A 19,780-nucleotide genomic window follows, 5' to 3' on the forward strand; every position below is an offset into this window, starting at 1 on the left:
GAGGAAGTTCCTGCAAGCCCTGCGATACATGTCATCTTGCATCTTTCTCATCCCTCTTTCCATGCTTCACATGAGAAAGCTTCAGTGGTACTTAAAGAGCCTTTGGTGTCAGCACTCTCAGTCCCTAGACACCACTCTCCCACTGCTTTTTGCATAAGGGACAAATTTCTCTGGTGGGCAGAGGCCTGTGCCATGAACAAGGGTCTTCCCTTCATCCTCTGCCCTTCTGGCCAGATCATCTCCACCGATGCCTTAGACATAGCTTGAGGCACTCACCTAGCAGGCAGGTGTACCCAAGGGCTTTGGAATGCCCAGCAACTTCACTTGCACATCAACCAGAAAGAAATGATGGCAGTGCAAAATGCTCTAACTTCCTTCCAACCCCATCTCAGGCCAGGGGTCCTCCTTATAAAAACAGACAATACCACAGTAATGTGATACATCAACAAGCAGGGAGGGCACCCAATGTTACCCCCTGTGCAAATTAGCCATGAGTCTATGGGTTACAGCCACATCCATGGGGCTACACCTGATTGTCCAATGCTTACCAGGGATCAACAACACACTGGCAGACCACCTAAGCAGAAACTTACTGGACCACCATGAATAGCAGCTCCACAGAGAAATCTTTCTGCAAATCACCCAGGAGTGGGGTACCTCAGAGGAGGCCCTCTTTGCCTCGCACTTCAACCACCAGCTGCACAAGTTTTGTACCAGGGAGTATCACCTCCGAGCACAGAAGGTGGATGTCTTGACCTTCCCCTGGAGCTCCCTCTTTGTGTACGCATACCTTCCTCTACCTCTTATTTACAAGGTTTGGATCAAAATAAGAGAGGAGAGACCAAAGGCCATCCTCATTGCTCCAGATTGGCCCAGACAGCATTAGTACTTCTTACTACTCAGTCTGACCTTACAGTCCCCAAAGCTGCTACTCTTAAGGTCAAACCTCTTGACCCAGGAGAGGTGGAAGGTATTGCACCCAGACCTACAAGCTCTCAAACTTTCAGCATGGCTCATACACTAAAAACTAGCAAGAAGTCACTGTTAAGCAAACAGGTCCTGGACATCATCACAGAGGCCAGAAGGCCCAGCAGAAGAAAATCTTATGCAGGAAAATGGAAAAGATTCTGCTCCTGGAAACAATCTAAAGGGGGCAGTACCTCCCAACCTTCCATCCCTCTCATCCTGGATTACTTAGCAGAGTTTCTCAATAGTGGCCTCTCCTGCTCCTCTATTAAAATCCATGCCTCGGTCATCTCTGCCCATTATGATTCAGACCCACCCCTCTTCTCTCACCCTTTGATTAAGTAATTCCTCAGAGGGGCTTCTAATATCAGGCCTCCCAGAATACCTCTTACCCCTCCTTGGGACCTGAATTATGTGTTAGGGAAACTAACCTTACCTCCTTTTGAACCTGCCACTTTAACAGAATTGAAATACCTCTCCTAGAAGACTGCCTTTCTACTAGCTATCACCTCAGCCAGAAGGGTCTCAGAACTAAAAACTCTCATAGCTGTCAAGCCCTTCATAATTTTCCATGCAGACAGAGTCTCCCTGAAGACTAATCCCTCCTTTATGCCCAAGTTGGTATCTGATGTGACCCTTAACCAGGCCATACACCTTCCCACCTTCTTCCCCAACCCTCAAAACAAGGGGAAAGAAGTCTACACTCACTAGATGTACACAGACAACTCAGATACTATCTGGACTGCACCAAACCATTCAGAAAAACTGACCAGCTTCTTGTAAGCTTTGCCCCAGGGGCAGAGGGGAAGCCCATCTCCAAACAAACCATTACCAAATGGATCTCACACTGTATCCAATTTTGCTACAGACTACATGGGAAACCCATCCTCTAAGTTGATCCGTACCCACTCCACTAGGGCAACCTCCACTTCCACTGCCTTCCTCAGAGGAGTCCCTACTAGGGACATATTGGAAACGGCCACCTAGACCTCTGTCCATACCTTTACAAAGCATTACCACCTACCTCTCTTTTCTAAGTCTAGGGCAGGGTTTGCATCTGCAATTCTGCAGGGCCTCCTGACCTATACCTAGGACTCTACCTATCCTTCCACCCTTTATCTCAGCTTTGGGAATCCTCCGACAGGTGATGACTGCAACAGTGAAACACGAAGAACATAGTACAGTTGTGTGCACTTACAATAAATGTAGATGTTCAAGTGTATTCACTGCTGCAGTCTTGGTTTCCGTCCCTCCATCCCCCTTTTCACTTCTTCCCCTAGGGGGACACATGCTTCCCAAGATGGCTCTTAGCCACCAGGACCACTTCTCTCTTTTCCCTTGTGCTTCTGATGGGTTGGGGCAAGAAAAACTGATGCAATGACATTGGCTGACTTGCTTTATAGTACCAACAACCTGACGTCAGATACAGGCAACAGCAGCTGCTACACAAAAACATTGACTCTGGTATTCAGGCCGGCCGAGGGCTACCACAGCAGGGATAACCCACATGTGATGACTGCAATAGTGAATACACTCAAACATCTACATTTATGGTAAGTGTACACAACTGTACTTTTTACAAGCAGTGGGTATATGATAAGTAGAAGTAGGTTTTTCATGTTATGTTAGGAATTATAGTTCTATGTGAGTGTGTTTGTGTTTCATTTGCTTTGCACATATGGAGAATTTAATTTTGTTCTATGTTTCTGATTTTGTGTCTTCTGTGACTGTATATGTAGCTTTTTTTCATTCATATTTTGGGGTATGTTTACATGTGCTGTTATGTGACAGTGTTGAGAAGTTAATTTTTTTCCTTTGCAAGAATGGACCTCTGGTCTACTGGCTATCAGGATGTGGTACAAAGGTTTGATGTAATATGTCATCATTATTACTAAAAGCCAGTAATATAAGATTTAGAAAGTTTTATGTATTTTTCAGATTGTAAGTTCTCTGAAGTCCTTAATGTAATTTCTGCAAAATTTCTAAGTGGAATTGAGTGCCATAATGTATGACATGTATGACTTACATTACTAAAATTATTAGTAATGAATTGTATTTCCTCTTTTTTACTTCTATTAGTTGATTGCAGTATGGAACAAGACATTGAGTATGGTAACCTTGCTGCTCTCTCCTGCTGACTTTACTATCCTCTGACAGGTGTGAACCTGTGCCGAGGAAGGTGGTACAGAGGAAGTGTGTTAATAGTATACCACGAAAAAGTGGTGAAGGTGCATCTCATTCAGATGAACCCATTCTGGATGTTGGCCATTGGTGAGATTACCTCTGAAGTTTAATTGTAGTCATTTCTAACTATGCATTCTGAAACATCCTTCTACTATGGAAAAACACTACCATTTACCTTTCTGTCCTTTATTCAGAATTGATGCATTTCTTCAAAAGCATGGCACTGACAGGTGGCTATTTAGCTCTATTCTAGTTAACATTATGCAGCGCGTTTCACTCAAGATGTTCTGGTGTGCATTAATGTATGTTTTTCATTGTGTTTCCTTTTTTAATTTGAAAAATGTCATGAAAAAGTTGTGTGTGTGTGTGTATGTGTGTGTGTGTGTGTGTGTGTGTATATATATATATATATATATATATATATATATATATATATGTGTGTGTGTGTGTGTGTGTGTGTGTGTGTCTATATATATTTACACACACACACACACATATATATATATATATATATATATAAAGAGAGAGAGTTAAATATATATAATGTATATATAATTTATGTAAAATGTATGCTTTTCTGAAGCAGTGAATGTGTGTGAGGTACAGATCTGACTCTCTCTTTTAGGTGTTCATGTGGATGTTGTCTTGCTATGCCCTCTTCTAGACAGAATAAATACTGCCATTTCTATGCTTTGTTTTATGAGAAGTTTGAAGCAATAACTTCATGTAACTGCATTTTCAATATCCAGAGCTTGAGGCCCTATACTCTACGGAAGCAGTTTTAGAATTATCTCTCAGTGGATTCACTGATTCAGATGGCCCAGTAGGTGATGCAGAACCTCGTAACCCATAAGTAGAAATATCAGTTTTAAAGCAATAGCAATTGTCATTTAGTGAATCTAATGTGGCTGAAACAGAATAATTTTTTATTTTTTCAAATGTGTCTGAATAATACTGGATTGATTCTGATACTTGCTCAGGTACATATACCCTACTCCATTTTTTCTTGCTAGAATAACTGATTACACACCATGTAAAGGGTAATGTACTGTATGACTTCTTTTTTGTTTGTTTAAAAAAATACAGTTTCTTATGTGAACAATAACATTTACCTGAGTGTCAGCATAGTACTTTGTCTTTTATTGCAGAGATAGTTCATTTAAAAAGAAATTTATATTTTTAACAGTTAATTTATTATGTGTTATTTAAACAGACTGAGGTATTTCAAATCCTAGTTTACTTATCTGTTTTCTATATTGTTCATTTTTTTAATGATTTCAGTAATGTGGCGAAATAGTCATGGTCATTCTTACACATACTAATGTTTTTCATTTAAAGACTTGCATATAAACCTGTTATTATGTGAAAAATTTAATGATTTATTATCTTATATTGTCTGTTAGATTACTTTGGCACATGAGCTATCATCAGTTTGTATACTGGATATGGAAAAGATTGGGACACAGCAATAGAAGAGTTCTGCCATCTTGTGTTGTGTGCAAAATTAGGCAAACATTCCCTTTGGATTCCTACACTAGATTTGTAGAGGCTAGATAAGTTAAATATTTAGGTTTCAATTGTGCTTTGAGGTTAACTATGAGCATCACCATTCATACTTAGCACTTTCCTTCAACCTTTGCTTCAGTTACTTTGTTTGTGAAGAATTTACAAGTTGCGTAACCATGTTGTCATGAAGTCATTTGCATTCACAATCTTGCACTGTAATATTTGGAGTACTCAGTGAGTGTAATGCTAAGTGTATATGCTTTTGTGACAACCTGCTGTGTATGACTGTACTATGACATGTATTCAATATTTTCATTGTTTTGCACAGGTGGAGATATTCCTAAATTTTCCATGAACTTATTGTATGCATTACCAGTGCTTCTGATGCACAATTATAATGTATAATTAGAATTTGTCATTAAAGGAATTATATTTCTGTAATTTCTGCAAACATATTTTGTTACAGTTGCTGTACACTGTCCAAGACGTGTAAGAGTAGCTTCATGTTCTAAATGTAATGTATTTCTGCATGAGCCAAGACACACACAGTACCTCAGAAATCTATGAAGGCATGCACACACTTACTGCTATATAATCTTCCGAAGAAAAATGTAGTCTCAGTCAATGTGAGGAGCACATGTGCACTCTTTCATACATATACAGAGATAAACAGTTACTGTTTCATGATATAACTTTTAAAGTAGCTTTTTTATAACCAGAATATTTGTTTTCGTCTTTCTCTTTTTTATTGACATTTGAAGAGCAAAGAATGTAAGCAACTTCATTTAGTCAATACTAATGAATAATTCCACTCCTCATTTATTCAAAACAACATTAAAATAATTTAAACAATTATGCAGACTGTACTGATGCCTTTTTAACATAAATCTGTTTTCCACAGTATTGTTTCATTGTTAGTTGAAAAATGAAATAAGATTTTGTTGATCTTTCCTATGTTATTGGGAGGCAGACATGTCATATTGCATATAGATAATCAACACATTATACAACTATTAAAGCCCAGCACGGTGATTTTATTTGTATCAATGTCTAAGAACTGCTTCAGGTTTTATTATTAGTCATACAGCAGGAGTAGGATGAGCTCTGTTCCCCTGCTTCTGAGAAATATGTAACCAGTGTAGCAGCATTTGATCTTAATATTTTTTCCATATTCTGCTTGTTGTCATTGTTATGTGTAAAATTTGTAAGTTAAACATTACCAGCATTTTCTGTTATATGTTACTTGCAGTTGTTATGGAAGTGAGCATTTTAGATATTGTAGTACTTCATGGATGCAGTGCAAAGCTCGCATGCATTCACTCACACAGGTAATGTTATATTGTATTATACATTTACAGCAAATTACTTGTGTAAAAAAAATATATTATTGCAGAAAGTACTGAGTTATGTTGTACTTTGAAATAAAACCTGCCATCAGTTGTTGAGCAGTGTAATTCTCCTGACAAAGTGTCTATGTACATTATTCCCACGCAATGCATTCCATTCACTAAATTTACACCATAAATTTGTATGAGTGAAACATATTTATTACAAGCATTTATATTTTACAATGATGACAGTGAGTAAACAACATAAAATGTAGTTCTATTTTTTTCTTTTATTTTTACATTTCAGTCTGGTTACAAATGAAGACAGATTACCTATACCTACCTATGAATTCAATTATTAGATAATGAAATGCATTCTAACCATTCTGTTCAAAAGGGAAAGACTTCATTGTTAATCATTTTAAAAACAGTGTAAGTACTAATTAGTTATATACTGCTTACAGCATCCTGTAATATTTTTAATGTTTTATCAGTCAACTTTGTAATAACAATTTAACTTATAATTGTTGGTCATAACACATTGACAGACGCTTCCATTAAATGACGCGAGAGAAGGAAATCAACACATAAATATAGCTAGAGTGAGTGTACATATGTGTGTGTATATGGGTAGGTATGTATCTAATTGCAATGCATTGCCTCATAGGTGGGTATGGTTAAATATTAATTTCTTCATTTTAAGTTAGCAATATTTAACAATCAGATGTTATGCATATCTGTCATTATTGATTGCTTGTACATAAACATTGTCTGCCTCTTACTTTTGTTATATCTTGTTCTGAATGAGGACAGTAGGTATTGGCTTTCCAAATCTATGGAATTTTGATGTTAGGAAGGGTATCTTCTGAACTGTTTTACAATGTCTAATGGCATCCTTGTTTGTGCAAAATGTCTTCTTTCATTAAATGCAGCATTCATAAGGGCATCTATATAACCGGTAATATGCTAAACACATTGTAGCACAGCATTATAACATACTTACAGTATAATCATTACATGTACATTAATTAAATGGTAATACATCAAATGGTTTGCTGTATTTCATGCACTTTTATGGACCCTGTACTCTTTCTTCTATTATTCCACATGCAATGAAGGTGGAAAAACACAAATATGTAATGCATCATACTGAAGAACTGTGCACAGACACTGTTACACTTAACGCTCCCTAGTCACAGAAATGACACAGTACAGGACAGTCTTTCCATATATATAATATCTCATTATGTTGCATGCTGGGATAGTTCACTAAAGGCAAGGTATAATAAAGTATTAAACTTATACAACAAACTGATACTGATGCTCACTTCTCTCTACAGTCAAACTAATACACACAACATATGGCATTCCATTACCACAAAAATAAATAAATAAATAAAAAATAAACTGAAAAAAACTGCATTATGTTATAGTTCATTTCTGAAGATACACTGACAAAAACCAAGATGGTACTGATTCCTCCCAATGCTTTGGTATTTACCACAGACTGAATTTCTTCTTGTAAGAAAATGAAGTAATGAAAGCTGTTAAACAACAGATAAAACTTTATGACCAACTTATTAAAAAGACTTCAACATATGGAAAGTTCATTGCACCAAAATCTAATTGACTGACAATGGACATACACCTCAGGGCTCATCCACCATTCAATGGCTGACTTAGAAATTCAATCAAATCATTCCTCACCCAAGTTAATGTCATCACAAAGACAAGCATCATGACATTAAGACAGGAAATGAAGCACCTGATCATTGGAGAAACCTCTGAACTTATGAGGCAACATAATTTATTGTAAAGGAAAGCTACAGATTGATTATTCTGATGGAGCAGATTACATTAATAACACACAAAAAAGTGAGTACAAAAATAATTACACATGGGGCCAGAATCTGTAATATCTACATTAAGTATACATGGTCTGCATTTAAGAACATCCCTACCACATTTTTGTGCTTTCTAGTCACTCAGGAAGATTATGCTAAGTGTACATGTAGTCTACACTTTGTGGTAACCTTTATGAACCTCCCGTAGTATTTAAAGCTGCAGGAAAATCAGTAGGAAAACTAAAATTAGCAAGAAGAAGGTGTGTGAGTTATTCTTGTGTTGTCTGTTCCCTCAGAACAGAGTACACTTAGTGTACACATAATGTAGGTTTTAATGAATCCCAGGAATGGTCTTTAAAGCCAATAAAGTTATTTCCATGGATAAGATAAATGAGTTTTAAGAAGGAAAAATTGTTTTGTGTATGTGTGTTTTGTGTGTGTGTGTGTGTGTGTGTGTGTGTGTGTGTGTGTGTGTGTGTGTGTGTGTGTGTGTGTGTGTGTGTGTGTGTGTGTGTGTGTGTGTGTGTGTGTGTGTGTATAAAATTATATAAGGTATGATCAAATGATAAAATATTACACTGCTTGGAATTTTTTTGCAGTGTATAGAAAATCATTTCAGGTATAATAGAATACATGAAACAAAGACAATTATCAAATAATTATGGATTAATTATATACATGGAATCGTCAAAATTCCTTGTCTAGAAGTAAAGAAAACTCCCAGACTATCCTTCACTTACTAACTTGCATAAAGCTAAAGAAGTAAATTGGCATACATGTATCAGAGTCATGCAGTAAATGATTACTCATCTAGCAATATCTTTTACTCTCCTATAATACATATCTCTTCCCTCTATTGTTGTTGTTGTCTTTTCCCAGTTAGAGGTCACCACAGCGGAACTCCGGTCCGCTAATGATTGGCAGTAGATTTTCATGAACGCCGAGGTGCCAGCTTGACGTTCATCCTTCAACGAAGGCACACCCATTTATTCATGTCTTTCGAACACCCACCCAACAAAAGGGAGGACATGCAGACTCCACACAGAAGGCACTCCCCACACTCCAACCGAGAATCTCTTGCTGTGAGGCAACAATGCTACCGCTGCACCACCGCGGAAGTATTTCTTCCCTCTATTATTATTGACTATTTCTATTTTAGTTTTTATTTTACTTGGACATAGTGCAAATAGTATAGTAAAATATAAACTTTTTGACTTAGCAAGTATTATGTCTAATTTATTTATCAAAAGTAAGCATTCAAGTGATTAAGTTTGTTAGATAAGAATTAATTAATTTTATTACTATAATGCTTTGTTGTGCATTCTTGTTTAAAACATAGGAGACAGGTGAAAAACATCTCTTATAAATTCAGTTTTAATATTGTATCAAATGTAATTATAAGTATAATAGTAGGCAAAGCAATATTAAGCAATATTAAAAACCACACAACAAGCTTTGTAAATGCTGCTATGTAGTAATGAGAAATTTGTTACAAGAGAATCTGCTCAGATTATTTTATTTAGTTTCATTCATTCAACCTTTTTATTGCTTTTAATGTAACAATTTCCTAATCTTCAATAAAAAAAGCAAAGTCTTGAAAAAGTCATGACTTCATTTTTTATATCTGTTAACACTATATATGTAATAAGAGCACCAATATTCGAGGTTATAACTAAACAAATTTACAGTAGCTCATAGTATGAAATCACAGTAAGCAATATCAGTTCCTAAACTGATGACAGAGGTTTTCAGTTTTTAGCACTTTATATTTATTATGTCAACTTTTGTAAAGAATGACCTGTTGTGCTGAAAAATATCCAGTATTATTTGTTGCATAATTAACCAGCTTAGTCTAAAACTGATACATCTCCAAAAGACAGAAAATATTCAACAAAATTGGTAAGGCAAGGTTATCAGTGTACATGGTTTGATAATATATTAGCATATACATATGCAATATTTAATTACCATCTTCTGTTTCTATGTTACACCTTTTAGGTAGGTATCTGAAAATGTCAGTATTTTTGAACATCTTGGAAGTGATTCTATGGTTAATCAGTGTGATACCTCATGAAATGCAACAGCATTAACAATTTCATCAGTTCAAGACATCAACTGCATCATGCCATGTCAACATCAATCGCACAATATAAAATCCATAAAATCCCTTTATTATTTTATATATAAGTTGCAGGTACCAGTTTCAGTATTTAAAAATGACTTGCAAATATTAGAGATCATTTTTGTACTGGTATTTTTAAGTACAAATTCTGTTATCCATTAATTTATTATTGAATCTTGTATTTTTAAGTCAAAATAACTTGTTACATTAATTTGCCTAAAATAGTACCAAGCTAATTGAAATTTCCATTTTGTGTTTTCATAAGAAGCAGGAAGTATAAAGAGATGGATACATAATTTTTCAAGTAGAATCCATGTTATGTTTATATTCTTAATGAATAGTAACAAGTGCATCTATAGAGCTTCAGCCCCCATATTCAAATGGCTCACAGTATGTCTACAACTATTCAAGAGATAAATTCATCATGGCAACAAGACAAGCTATATCATTGTGTAAATTCAAATGTAAGAAATTAAGTGAGTTGAGAGCTCTACCACATTAAAATGGCCTTTAAATTTATTTTGCCTTTTCTTATGAGTGGTTCCTGTTATAAGTTATGTGTATAAGTTATTAGAGTTTTTTGTATATTTTAGAGTTTGAAACAGGAATATGAGAGTGAATTTCTGCAATAATGATGTGTCTGTCCACTGAACTAGAAAATGTGGCTGACGTAATACTTAATATCACTTACACTATGCGGGGGGTGGGGTAGCTAGAAAAGGAAAAGTGCTTCTTTTAGAAACTCATTTACTGTTGAGTTATCACTATCACCAGAAGTAAAAAAGAGAGAGAGAGAGAGAGAGATGTTCACCAACTGGAAGCCAGCCTCTTCCTAAACATCATTATCCTTTCTCTTCACAAAGCCTCCCAGCAAACAACATGAATTATGAACAGAAACCACATGATGACTGATCAACACACAGATAAACAAGTCCAAAAAAACGTCTGTGCAACGCACATGTAATCCCTCCACCCATCTTTCCTTTCTCTCTCTCCAACAAATAGCAATACCACACAACACAAAAATATGAAGGTGTCATACCCATTGCAACAATGCATCACTCCCAAATTCATCTAGCTCTAGAGACCACAATGAACATAGGCTGCAATGGCATCTGTCCACAGAAAACCAAAGAGCAAATGGGGTTTCAAGTTTTAAACATTAGGGAAAACAGTTATAAAGTTGGGTTTCCCCTTTTTAATATTATGATAATATGCAGCATTTAGAAAATATTGTTTGATAAGACATTTGATAATAAAGAAGCTGAATGTATATGTATTTAGTGACATTAATAGACAATTGCCTGAATGCATGCGGTTAAGGTTTGCATTAAGGTTTTTAGTCTAAGTTGTAGTTAGTCACTTAAAAGGACTGTTCATAGTTTGAGAAACTTTCCCCTCATGTCAGTCCAATTATTTTTCACCAATGTTCTCTTTAGAGTGGGAGTTATCCAATCCATCTCTTCAGGGAAGGATACGACGGTATTGTTCTTTATAAAGGAAGTATCCTCTTCAGTGTTGTTAAATATTCTGATATCATTGGCTAGATGAATCTTTATTTTTACAAGAAAGATTATTTGACCTGTTATATTTTTTGTTTGAACAGTTTTACTAATGGCCAGCATTTTCTCCTCATTAACATAGTTTTTGTTGAATAGTCATTATCAAATCTTACGCTGGCCATATTTTAAAGGCAATTTCTCCCATTCTGATTTTAACACCATTTCTTTATTGATAAATGAAAGGAATTGTATTATTATTGACCTGGGAAGAGATAGTGAATTATTAGGTATTGGTTTACCTAAATCTCTAAGAGCTCTCTCAAAGCCATATGAAAATGCTTCTTACATGTTCCGGAATTTAGTAATCCATGTGGATAGGAAGGAGACAATATCTACTTCATCAGTTTCTTCTGGTAGACCAGATATCCTTATATTACACCTCATTTCTCTGTTTTTTATGTCATCTAATATATTTATTAAAAAAATATATCCAACAGCACTAAGGCAATCAAACGGACAACCGATAAATAAATACAAAAAGAGGAATTTATTTGTAAGCGCTTTTGGCTGCGTAGTTCCAGCCTTCATCAGACAATTTCAAATTCTTCATTACAGTCTTATATAGAATATACTTAATTAATCAATTAAGATGTTAAAAAGCACCTAATGGCTTCTTAAAAACATATACTCACAAGACTTTTTAATACATCACTATATATACATGAAATCACATAAATAATTGACTTTATTATTCCAATATTCTAACTAAAAATATATAAAAAAAATATATATATATATAAATAAAAAATATGTATATGTGAATTATATGAATTATATGAATATATGAATGTGTGTATATACTAAAAATCAAAAAATTATTATCTGTCTATAGCCTTCAATTTTAAAATACTAGTGATGGAAATGGAATCATTAAGACCAGGAGGTTGGGTGGCATTTAAAAACACCTGCCACCAATATTCCTTAGATTCTAATATAATTTTTCAGGGGCCTCTTCTAGGTGATGGTAGTACTTGCTCTAACACCATAAATTTAAATTTGTGCCCAGGATGCTGCGCTATGTGTCTATACAACGCATTGTTTTGCGATAATTTATTAATATCATATTTGTGCTCATATATACGTTGCTTTAATCTACGTTCAGTTTTCCCTATATAGTAGGCAAAACAATGTGAACATATTGCAGCATATACTACCCCCAAGGTATTGCAATTATATTTTCCTTTAATTTTAATAGAAATACCATTAATATTTATTTCCTCAACTTCCAAAATATCTGCACAATGATTGCACATATTACATTTTTTCATCATACCATTTGTGTTATATGTCACATTGAATGCAGTGTTACACCAGTCTTTTAAATTTCTATCTCTTTTATAAACAATTGAAGGTTGAACCCCTAATAATGTAACTAATTCTGGATCCTTATTTTTTCATTAGTTCGTGGTTTTCTATAGTTTTTAATATATTTATTAGCTAGGTGTTTCCTTTAGTAAGAAGTCTGTTTGTGTTTTTTCTTTCTTAAGTCTTCCTTCCATGTCAGTTAAAACGGTTTCTATATCTATGATTTTTATTTGTTGTTCTTGGATCATTTCTTTGAATATACCTGTTTGTTTAAGACTGTTTTCTCTCAAATTTTCTAAGTTCTCCTGAAATCTATCCATTTTAGAGATAATTCCTTAAGTGTAGTTATTGCTTTCCACAGGTATTTCTACAGTAAGGGGTCTATATGTAAATGCTTTGAGCTGCTAATTTCTAAATGTAACTGGTAAGTCTCCAGAGTATTTTGACAGGAAAATATTCAAATAATTTCACAACTTTTTCTAGCTTGTTGAGTTGAAAGTATATGGAGTGACTTGTAGAGAATTTTTTTCTTCTAAAATGATATTTCCTGTATAATTAGATGAAAACTGCAGAGCTCTGAAAAGTTGCTGCTTTCAGTTAATCATCTAGGCTCCAACTTGTTTAAATATCTATTTCCAGTCTTTTGTGTTACATGTCCCTACGGGTCTATGTTACATTGCTGAATGCACTAAATTTCAAACACCTCTTTGTCGAACCCTATTTCTTGAATCTTCATCCATCAAAAGATCATTTCAGCAAAACTTTTCCCACAGTAAGTAACACGTTGGCCAACCTACCGACCACAACAAAAACAGCATTATTTAAAACCCACCCTGTTGGGGGGGGCTGCCCCCTCACACCTCCCCTAACTAAATATACCAGCTGCAAGATTGCACTACAGTGGGAACAAGGAAAAAGTCCCAATAATGGCCCACTGGTTACTTACCATGGGAAAAAGTTTGTTGAAATGACCATTTGACAGATGAAGTCTTCAACAAATAGGGTTCAACAAAGAGGTGTTTGATATTTAGTACATTCAACAATATGATACAGACCTTTCTCCACTTATGTTCATCAGATTGATCCTTTATACGGTTATTTCTTTTCATTTCCATTTGAATTTACTCATGGAATACCCCATAACCTATTAATTTAAAAGAAGCAAACACACAAAACTATGTACATCTTCAAATAATGAAGTTCAACCCTCATGGTAGAAACAGTTGTCCCAGACTGACAGCTGCACCCACATGTATTAAATAGTCTAAAATTAAGGCTATTCATGTTAAGCCACACATTACAGCTTATGCTCTTATATACAATACTTACTGTGTGTTCTTATTTTATCTTTATTCCCTTCCTAGATGTGAAAAATAACTTTTGTGCTTTCAGAAGGCTTTCATTTTTAGTCTTAAGAAAAAGTGCACTGGCTATCACTAAATAAAATTAAATTATATACTGTTCTAGCAAATGCATTAAAGTGTTTAGTTATCAGCAAAGCTGCTTTCTTTTATTCATTTCCCATAATTTTAAACTTTATTTCTTCCTCAGCTGCTTGCCCTTGTACCTTTTAACTTTATCTTTCTCTCTGTAAACAATGCCCAGGCCTCTTGATTTATTGCCTTCACGTTTAATCAGCATGTTTCCATGGAAACAAGAACAAAATGTACAGCTACCTTCAACTTCAGACTTCTCAAACTGGTACTGCACATTTTATTTGCTTAAGGAAAACTATTCATTGCATTGTGGTCTCATGTTTTATAAAAATAAAACACTTGCTTACAGAGAAAAATGTGTCATTAGATTAAACTAAGGGTGTTAATCCAGACATTCACCTATGCAAAAGTTAAAAAAAATCAGTTCTACATGTATTATGATCAGTGCACTTTAACACCCCATCCTCCACCCCAACAGCCCAAGATTACAACCTGTTAACTTAAACATGCTTTTCTCATTTTACACTGACATGCCTACATTTCCTAAAACTAAAAAAAGAAAAAAGTGCCCGCTTACTTTAATATCTATATCACATACAATTATCACTGAAAATACTTCACTATATAACATGAAAGTTATACCATGAAATATATTATATAAATACTGTTAAGAAAAAATGTTTTACTTACAACTACTTTTCCCATTTTCTCCTTTTTTCCTTTTAATGTCCTTTCAAACATTAATGACATGAAGTGGGCATATGCCTGTCAGTCCCCCAACAAGTTTATAAAAGTCAACAAAAATCCAGTATTTCTCATTCACTTTTCCTTGTAAAGCCATAATTCATAAATATGGTCAAAGCTTTATAGTCTCACATTTATTCACTAACGTTAGTGTTGCTGGCCTTCTTCCTGTTCATCTCCATCTCCCAACCCAAGAATCTGGTTCAAATCCAAGTTACTTCTTATTCTTCTAGTCAACTCCTTTCCTTTTTTCTTTCTGTCAGGCATTTTACTTTGGAGCATTGGAAAATGTTTCACTGGCAAAGACTCTCTATAAGCCTTACCGTGAGAAGAATAAGCAAATTCCTCTCTTGTTTGATGACTCACCCCTTGTTGGACAAACGTTTCTCCCTTAGCCTGTTCTGCATCAGAAAATGACTGATCCTCCAGAAAACAATATTTTGAAGATGGCTAGATACAGCAGCTTGAATCTCACACCTGCCTCTTGGCATTCACTAATTGCTAGGATAAATTTCCTTGCCTTCTGACTGGTGTACAGTGATTAATCATTTTCCATAAACATTCTACTGTCTACTGCATTTAGGACTTTGCCCTTCTGCCACATTTTTTCAGAATCAACCATTTCTGCTGGTATAATTGCATCTTTACTATTACAAGCCTTAGCTGTTTTCTCATGTCCAGGTTTGGAGCATACACATGATATGTCCTTTTAGTTAACAAATCCTGCTGTGGAATACCAGTCCAGATACTTATTAGTGCTTTCATAAAATTAATAAAATTAATATGGTGTATTCCTTCCAGTTTCTCTAGCACGGGACAAAATCTCAGGTTTTATCTATGTCTTCTGTCCTTTAACTCTACATTTGTAAATAGCTCTTCTTGAACAGTTGTATACTTAGCCAGCCTTTTCTTCATTTTTACCTATGGTTTTACTTACAGTTTTATCAGTTTATCTAACTAGCTGTTTAAAGCTTCTTCCATTTTTCCACCCTTATATTTGAGTTGATATACTCCTTCAGTGTTCCATTTATTTTAATCAGCTCTGAACACATTTGGCTTATTTTTTCCTCTGAATTACTTGAAGCCATCTCTTCTACCAAAGCGGTTGCTTGAACTGCTTTTTGCTGAACAGCTGCAACACTCTTCCCTGTCAGTGTTTTCTCTTCACCTTTTCTAGATGATTTTCTTTCAGGCTAAGTTTCTTCTTTGTTGGCATCCAGGCAATTTACTTAATGGCCAGTAGCCGAATTTTACTAAAACAGGCAGAATTTACTGGTCTGTATCTATCAGTTTATTTTTTGACATTGGAAGACCTGAAATTAAGCTGTTGATCAATGTGCAGCCATCTTAGAAAACCTCCTTACCACTACATTTTGACCATCAGATGGTAAGTAATTACTTTCAAACAGTTGTTCTAGCCCTAATGGAAAACAACATGATTTTTAATTGTCCTAGAAAGGAAGAATTACTAGACAGAGAGCTGATTCAGATGACAGGATCCTAGACATTTCTATCAATGTTGAGTATGCAACACAATGAGCTTACAGGTCATTTGGAAGGTATCATTTTCCTTTACTTTCTCTACTTCTCAGTGATGTATCTATGCTATTTTCCCCCTACCTTACTGCCACTCTGACAGCATTTCAGTGCCTCATGTCAATGCTGGATCTGCTGGCACTCCAATTCACCCTCCTAGCCCAATGCCTGAATTTATGCCAGTGCCAGCAAGGAACAGAAGAACATTCTGTTGGGTCCACTTTCTATCTTCTAGCAGGGGGGCTTTATATATAACCTACCCACTTACTTTAGCCCCCCTCCCTGCACTTATTGACACATATCCAAGGGAAAGTCTCTTTTTTGGACTACACCTCCTCTTATGGAGCATCCTTGAAAAATGCCCTTCCCACCAAGATGGGCATGCCCATCCTTCCTTGCAGGTTCATCACTTAACCAGGCCACTAATCAAACTTAGGTCACCTGGGTCATAATCAGGGCTTTATCCTTCTATGCCACTGGACCATGATATGTCTATACTCTTTTAGTAATTTATAAAAAAAAGTATGGGTCTCTTTTCCTTTCCTTTCCCTTCACCCCTATTTTTCTCTCTCTCATTGATAGAATAGTGGCAAACTACATTTGATCATATTGGTTGGCAGGCTAGCTTCTTATTATATAGTTCAGTGTTATTTAAAGATCTTACTTTGTTGTTGGGCTTCTAGACACACAGTTTGGCACACTACTTTGGTACCTTGGGAATCAGCTGCGCTTTTTACTGCAGTTTTCCAGTGTGGAATCCACGCCTACAAATAAGTGATAAATTATAGTGGCTGTACCCAGACTGTAATGTATGATTTGATTGCAATAATTCATTGGACTGTCAGTGTGATCCCAAATAAACTAAAGTAATATAATTATGGTCAAACTCCACTTCCCTTGATTCCCTTGGTTATAAGTAAGATGATTTGGGTGAGCAGTATGTTGCAAGAAATGTTAACAGTACCTACCTCTGTGATTCCTTTTCTTCATTAGATTCATTTGCAAAGTTGTTATCAGTAGTTTTAAATACCCAGTAAAACAGAGCAAGGTACTGATACACATGACATGCAGACATACTGATATTCTTCATTGCCACAATGATTTGCCCCCTCTGAATATAGCACATTTGGCATGCAGGAGTATAGTATAGTGGCTTATTCCTCTCACTGAAGTGGAAAGAGATGGATGATGCAATTCTGGTGGCAAAAAACTTCTGTTGTTGAGCTCTCACCTATTTGGAAGGATGAAGGCAGTTAACAAAGAGGACTTAATCTCTGACTTGTTAATGAGCTGCATCCTATACCTAGGGTACTGGGTTTGATTCTTTGCACCTTCATTTGACTATTGTGTAACCTAGAGTAAGTCACTTAACCAAATAGTGCTTAGAGGCAATTGAGGATTTGGGCTATAGTCCTTAATGGTCTCCTAAGCTGCATGCCAAGTAACTTCCTATGATATGAACATCGGGATTTAGTAGAGATTCACTATAAGGATAAGTAGATTATTTTCACTTCTGTTTATATTCCCTCAGGATCCACTGTACATATAGTTAGAACCTGGCTTCTACATATCTGAGAATGAAAGGAAGAGGACCTTGTTATGATGGTGGGAAGGATTTCAACTGCTTGACCTCACCTAAGAATATTGAATCAAAACTTGTCTTTTGTCTTTTATCATTATCTGGAAAAGGAAATACTTGTACTTAATGGCCTTGATCTGGTAGCTGTGGGAATATATTTTGACAATCAAAGATCTCTCTGGAAAAACCCTTACTCACATGGTGTGCATACTTCCACCAGGACTGCCAAAGTCTGCTGATGAGTGCACCCTGGTTACAAGGTATTTATGTAATTACTTCATTATTATCAGACTATGCCTCCATAATCTTGAATGTGGGCTCCTACAGATTGTGACTGCTAGCTTTAAGAAAGCTGATTCCTTCAGTGCTGAAAGACCTGAATCCAGAAAAAAAAATATTCCTGAGATTTGTGAAGAAATTAGAAATTTAAATCTAGTAGGGTCAAGGTCTTGGGAAGGGAGGTGATGATTAGTGAACAGCAGTATGGTTTCATGACAGGAAAGAGCACTACAGATGCAATGTTTTCTTTGAGGGTGTTGATGAAGAAGTATAGAAAAGGTTAGAAGGAGTTGCATTGTGTCTTTATGGACTTAGAGAAAGCATATGACAGGGTACCTGGAGAGGAGTTGTGGTATTGTATGAGGAAGTCAGGAGTGGCAGAGAAGTATGTAAGAGTAGTACAGGATATGTACAAGGATAGTGTGACAGTAGTGAGGTCTGCATTGGGAGTGACAGATGCAGTCATGGTGGAGCGGGGATTACATCAAGGATCAGCTCTGAGCCCTTTCATATTTGCAGTGGTGATGGACAGGTTGACATACGAGATCAGACAGGAGTCCATGTGGACTATGATGTTTGCAGATGACATTGTGATTTGCAGTGAGAAGAGAGAACAGGTAGAGGAGGCCATGGAGAGGTGGAGATATGTTCTAGAGAGAAGAGTAATGAAGGTCAGCAGGACTAAGACAGACTATATCTGTGTGAATGAGAGGGAGGATAGAGGAATGGTGAGGATGCAGGGAGTAAAGGTGGTGAAGGTGGATGAGTTTAAATACTTGGGATCAACAGTTCAGAGTAATGGCGAGTGTGGAAGAGAGGTGAAGAAGAGAGTACAGGCAGGGTGGAGAAGAGTGGAAGGAGTGATTTGTGACAGACGAGTACCAGTAAGAGTGAAAGGGAAGGTGTAGAAAAGGATAGTGAGTGTTGTACTTTAATGATCGAGTTCTCTAGTCCAGTATTTTACTATGTCAATAAGCTTTCATTTTGTTTGAGTGTCCATCATTCTAATACGTCTCTTTGTTGAGTGTGGCATACTTGTGCTGACCTCATGTGGAGTTCCATTAATCCATCTGTATACTATAAGTTAACCAGGCTTGGATAGCTTTAACATGATTGGTCCCATCCTACAGCTAATTGGGTCACCTAACTGCATTTTAACTGACGACATCTAACTGACTCTTAATTAAATGAAAATTGTTGACTTGTGATCCTATTGGAGCAGCATTTTTCTATGTGATAAGGAATTGGAGTGGCACCTTTAGGGCATGTTCTCCTTGGAGCTCTGGGAACTTATTTTCTGTATTATATTATTTGACGTATTTGTGGTTGCACTGTTGGTAACAACTCAAAGTTGTTTACTGGTATGGTTATATTCATTTCTCAGATGGT

This window comes from Protopterus annectens, chromosome 2.part0 (assembly GCF_019279795.1).
Source record: "Protopterus annectens isolate FY-2018-M chromosome 2.part0, PAN1.0, whole genome shotgun sequence".
In the NCBI taxonomy this organism is placed as follows: domain Eukaryota; kingdom Metazoa; phylum Chordata; order Ceratodontiformes; family Protopteridae; genus Protopterus; species Protopterus annectens.